The sequence below is a fragment of the Octopus bimaculoides genome, chromosome 24, assembly GCF_046866305.1.
Source record: "Octopus bimaculoides isolate indiv1 chromosome 24, ASM4686630v1, whole genome shotgun sequence".
Lineage (NCBI taxonomy): Eukaryota > Metazoa > Mollusca > Cephalopoda > Octopoda > Octopodidae > Octopus > Octopus bimaculoides.
In genome coordinates, this window is record NC_142951.1 from 32,249,550 (window position 1) to 32,255,549 (window position 6,000).

At 38.5% G+C, this 6,000-nt stretch overlaps 1 protein-coding gene across 4 annotated transcripts in view; it reads left to right on the forward strand.

Moving 5' to 3' along the window:
• Positions 1-6,000, forward strand: part of LOC106878557 (lactosylceramide 1,3-N-acetyl-beta-D-glucosaminyltransferase B) — a 39,138-nt gene that overhangs the window by 7,740 nt on the left and 25,398 nt on the right. The gene's annotated exons all lie outside the window — the stretch shown is intronic.

A 6,000-nucleotide genomic window follows, 5' to 3' on the forward strand; every position in this document is an offset into this window, starting at 1 on the left:
TTTGCCGAAAAAGTCCTCCTCATTTTCTTGGCATATTACCAAAAGAGTCTGGGAGCAATTGACTCGTACCTGGTTCTAAAAAGGTGAGAGCATCTGGGGAATCCACCGTGCAGATAACTTCCACACGTGCAAATGGTCATGAATGATGTTTGTCCACAGACCCATGAATGATGTTTTTCTGCTGCTTTTAAATAAAGTCGGGATGGCACCTGTGACCAGTGTCGCCTTATGGCACTTGTGCCAGTGACATGTGTAAGGATTTTTGAGCGAGATCGTTGCCAGTGCCCCTGGACTGGCTCTTGTGCGGGTGGCACATAAAATACACCATTTGAGCGTGGCCGTTGCCAGTACCGCCTGACTGGCCTTCGTGCGGGTGCACGTAAAAGCACCCACTACACTCTCAGGTTGGTTGGCGTTAGGAAGGGCATCCAGCTATAGAAACTCTGCCAAATCAGATTGGAGCCTGGTGTAGCCATCTGGTTTCACCAGTCCTCAGTCAAATCGTCCAACCCATGCCAGCATGGAAAGCGGACGTTAAACGATGATGATGATGATGATATATATATGTGTGTGTGTATATATATATATATATATATATATATATATATATATATATATGTATATGTATATATTTAGATAAGTCTATGTCCGGTCATAGAGTGACCAATGGTTTTGCATCCATAAAGGGCTTAGCCCTATGGATGTCTCAACAGACTCTAATGGCTAAGACCATATGATTCTTCAAACCTTGCAGATAGAAAATCCATTACAATCAGTTTATAAAGTAAACAATGAATAAACTGGTTCAGCAAGGATGGCTTATCTCCCTTCGACCAGTCTATATCGGCTAAAAAAAAAATCGAATGGGAAACTGTCCTTAGGTTTCTTTTAGCTTGTATACACACATGTGCGCATATACGAGGGTGTGCGGAAAAGTTCCTGGCTTTGAGTAAAAGAAAATTGAGGAGGAACAGTTAACTACGATTTTATTCAATACATTCCCCTCTCAGATTCACACACTTAATGCAGCGGTCCTTCAGTTTTTCTAAGCCCTGTAAAAGAAATCGGAATGTTTTCTGCAATACCCTTAAAACCACGAACTTTACACCACCCTCTCGTACATACGTATGTATTTGCATATATACGTATGTGCATATAAGCACACACACACGCGCAAACGCGTATATACATACATATGTATATACATACAGACGACAAGAGGGAAATCTGATAGTTGTCAAATGTAGGCTATTAATGAGCTTTATTATCTAAATGTACATCACAATGTTTGTCGTTTTTAAACATATATGTCACAACAATATCTAACTATTCATTCAGCCTTTTCGATAATATCATCCACATGTCACACGCTCTGCCTTGTTTCACACATGTATTCCTAGCCTAGTCCCGAGAGCTATAGTGCACATCACACTGTACCATGAGGTTTGGCTTCAATTTCCCCCAAATCACCTACCACCAGTTCATTCTTTGTGTAGATATATTATTGGCGAAAGGCGACGAGCTGGCAGAAACGTTAGCACGTCAGACGAAATGCTTAGCGGTATTTCGTCTGCCTTTACGTTCTGAGTTCAAATTCCGCTGAGGTCGACTTTGCCTTTTATCCTCTCGGGGTCGATAAATTATGTACCAGTTGCGTACTGGGCTGATCTAATCGACTGGGCCACCTCCCCTGAAATTTCGGGCCTTGTGCCTAGAGTAGAAAAAGAATCGTGAGTACGCTGGGCGAAATGCATAGCGGTATTTTGTCTGCCGTTATGTTCTGAGTTCAAATTCCGCCGAGGACGACTTTGCCTTTCATCCTTTTCGGAGTCAATAAATTAAGTACCAGTTACTTACTGGGGTCGATCTAATCGACTGGGCCACCTCCCCCGAAATTTCGGGCCTTGTGCCTAGAGTAGAAAAAAATATATTATTGGCTAACACTTTTCTTTTGAGGTAATAGAAATAATAATAATAATAATAATAATAATAATATTATTATTATTATTATTATTATTATTGGGTATCAATCAATATCACAAAGTATATTTAAATAATAATAATAATAATAATATTATTATTATTATTATTATTGGGCATAAATCAATATCACAAAGTATATTTAAATTTTTATTTTCAGAATTATGTAGAAAATATTTTATGATTTTGAGTTTATGTCAATGTATGTTCTGTGTTCAAATCCTGTCAAGGTCAGTTGGCTTTATCTTTCATCCTTCCAATCCAATGTCAATAAAATAAATGCCAGCCAAGTACTGGAGTTAAACTAATCTGCCATAATCCCCTATATATATATGTATATATATATATATATATATATATATATATATATATATATATATATATATATATATATATATATATATACTATACCTTAAACAATGGGTGACCTTGGGCTCATGAGAGGAAATTTTGTTGTTGTTGATGCTTTGGAAAGTGGGGAGAGATGGAGAGAAATGGAAGGGAGAGAGAAGCAGGTAGACAGAAAGAGAATCAGAGAGGGAGGGAGAGAGAGAGGGAGATGGTAAAATAGAAACATTAATCTCTGTATTAAATTTATACTGAGATATACTTATTTCTGCATTATCAGGACAATGGAAGAAATAAGCACACACACACACGCACACGTGCAAACATGCACTCACTCAGGTGGCAGGGCTGAAAAGTTCCTGGCTTTAAGGCTGTTACAAAAGGCCCAGTTCGAGGCCCAACCTTCCATGTTCTTTTACAGGGCTTAGAGAAACTGAAGGATTGCTGCAATAAGTGTGTGAATCTGAGAGGAGAATATGTTATATATAATAATCATAATTAACTGATTCTTTCTGTATTTTCTTTTACCCAAAGCCAGCTACTATGTGTATATATATATATAGTGTGTGTGTCAAATGCATACACACACACACACGCACACACACACACATTTATGTATGGACATATGTATGCATGCTGTGGTTGCTTAAAGTTTGAAAGAGAGTGAATGAAGCATAAGAAGATGAGGAGAAAGTTGAGAAAGAGTGAACCAGTAGCAAATGAAGGAGTATTGTTTTTTTTACGTGTGTGATTTGTGGGAGGAAATGCACGAGTCATGAGGGCCTGGTCAGCCATCAAAAAAGCCATAGGAGTCAACCCCCTGTAAATTGTGATACGGCTATTGTTCACAACAGAACATGCATAACCTGTGGAAAGGTGTGCCGTCCAGTCGGGGGAATTAAAATAACGTGTCAAATGACTGCATATTGTTGCACTGGTTCCTTCTGTCAGCCAGCGCAACTGTGCATTATGCAATAGAATGTGCAAATCTTTGGTGTGGCTCAAGAGTCCTATAAGGGCCTCGCATTTCATTATCAATGACTTATTTCAGTGATGCTTTCTAGCAATGGCTTTGCTCGTATACGAGAAAGTAGCCACTTTATAACGCATGTGTGTATACAGAAGTCACGTAATATCTCATCTGATGATTGTAAGACGATAGGGTATATACAATTAGTTTTCAGGTTGACTTGCTAACTAAAACTCCAACTTGAACGGCAACTTGAACAGCAGCATTGTTGTAACTGCTGAAGGACGTCTGTCTATAAGGCAGTGTTTCAATTGAGCAGGCTCATGCATAATAGGATAAAAGTATAAACAGACAAAACAACTGATATCAGATTAAATTATGTCTATTTATAGTTGTAAACACACCAACTGAAGTTGTTGCTTGTCTTTAAGATCATAAGAAAGATATACATACACACACACACACACACACATATACATATATATATATTGTGGTGTGCAAGAGAGACGATTGCGCTGGTATGGACATGTGGTGAGAATGGATGAGGATAGCTGCGTGAAAAAGTGCCACACCCTAACATTTGAGGGAACCCGTGGAAGAGGTAGGCCCAGGAAGACCTGGGCTGAGGTGGTGAGGCAAGACCTTCATACATTGGGCCTCACCGAGGCGATGACTACTGACCGAGACCTTTGGAAATGTGCTGTGCGTGAGAAGACCCGGCAAGCCAAGTAAGATCGTTGCCAGTGCCCCTGGACTGGCTCTTGTGCGGGTGGCACATGAGATGCACCATTTTGAGCGTAGCCGTTGCCAGTACCGCCTGACTGGCTCCCGTAGGATTTTCGAGTGAGATCGTTGCCAGTGCCCCTGGACTGGCTTGTGCGGGTGGCACATAAAAGACACCATTTCGAGCGTGGCCGTTTTCGTGCGGGTGACACGTAAAAGCACCCACTACACTCTCTGAGTGGTTGGCGTTAGGAAGGGCATCCAGCTGTAGAAACTCTGCCAAATTAGATTGGAGCCTGGTGTTGCCATCCGGTTTCACCAGTCCTCAGTCAAATCGTCCAACCCATGCTAGCATGGAAAGCGGACGTTAAACGACGATGATGATGATGATGATATATATATATATATATATATATATATATATATATATATATATATATATATATATATAGAAAAGATAATAAGAGTGAAAAAACTACAGAAGGCTTGTGTTACATGGTTAAAGTATATGTTTAAATTATGTCAGAAAAATGTTATAAAAATGTTAGAAAAATGTTATAAAATCTTTTTGGTATATAAACATTGTATTTTGAGAAATAACCGGTTTCGTGTTGTCTTTTCAAATTTCTCTACTTCATTTTTCTGACATAATTTAAATATATACTTTAACCATGTAACACAAGCCTTCTGTAGTTTTTTCACTCTTATTATCTTTTATACATCCAACCACGTGCTTTCACATACCAACTTTCTCACACATATATATATATATATATTATCATCATCATCATCATTTAACGTCCGCTTTCCATGATGTTAAACGATGATGATGATATATATTATATTTATACATACATATATATATATATATATATATATATATATATATATATATATCGAAACTGGTCCAACGTTCTGTGTATGCAAGACATTGATCTGATACTCAGCCAGTTTAATGTCAACAGTGCAAGCTGTATGCACTAAATATATCCCAGAAAGAAAGGCCAGCATATTGTCAAACAAGATTCCCAGGGACAGAGAAATTCTCATGAGATGCAGGTCAAGGATCTCAAAGCGGCTGAAGAGGCAGCTGAAGGATAGAGAGAAGTCTACCTTAACACAGACGCTCCGAGAAACTGAAAGTAAGATCAAACTCTGTCATGAAAGGGAAAGAGCAGAGAGAAAGAAAAGGGCTGTGGAAAGCATAAAAACAAATCCCAAAGGTTTCTATAAATTTGCAAAGGAAACAGCCACAATACAATATGAAATAGGACCATTGTTCCAAGAGAATGGCTCACTGATGGAGGACCAAGGAAGGATGAGATAATCAGTGAACAATTTAAAAGTGTCTTCACTTCCCCTCTTGGACACATGCAGATAAAACATCTGGCTGAATTCTTTGATATTACAGCTCTAAGAAAGGAGGCGCCAGCCATCAATTACATTAACATTGAGGAAACAGATGTAACAATGGCTATAAATGAAATGAGTTCATGCTCTGCAACTGGTCTTGATGGCTTCCCAGCTCTTTATCCTAAAGTCATGTAAGCAGGCTTCAGCAAAACCACTTCAGATACTTTACCAAAGTTTCCTTGCGAGTGGTATACTTCCTATAAAGCTGAAAGAAGGCATTATATACCCTTTCCACAAAGGTGCCAAACTGCTAAGTTACAGGGATGTAAACACACCAACATCGGTTGTCAAGTGATGGGGGGGGGGGGACAAACGAAATTTTTGGTAAAAAAATTGCACAAATCTGTCCTGATTGGGAAGGCATTCTCTGACATGGAATAAAATAAAAATTTATATAAGACATTTTATTGTACAAATTGCCTGGCAACCTTGAGGTATTCAGCTAGTACATACATATATATATATATATATATATATATATATATATCTTTGTGTGTGTGTGCATGTACATATATATATGACTATTCATGCATTTATGTACACATACACGCTCATGCCTATATATA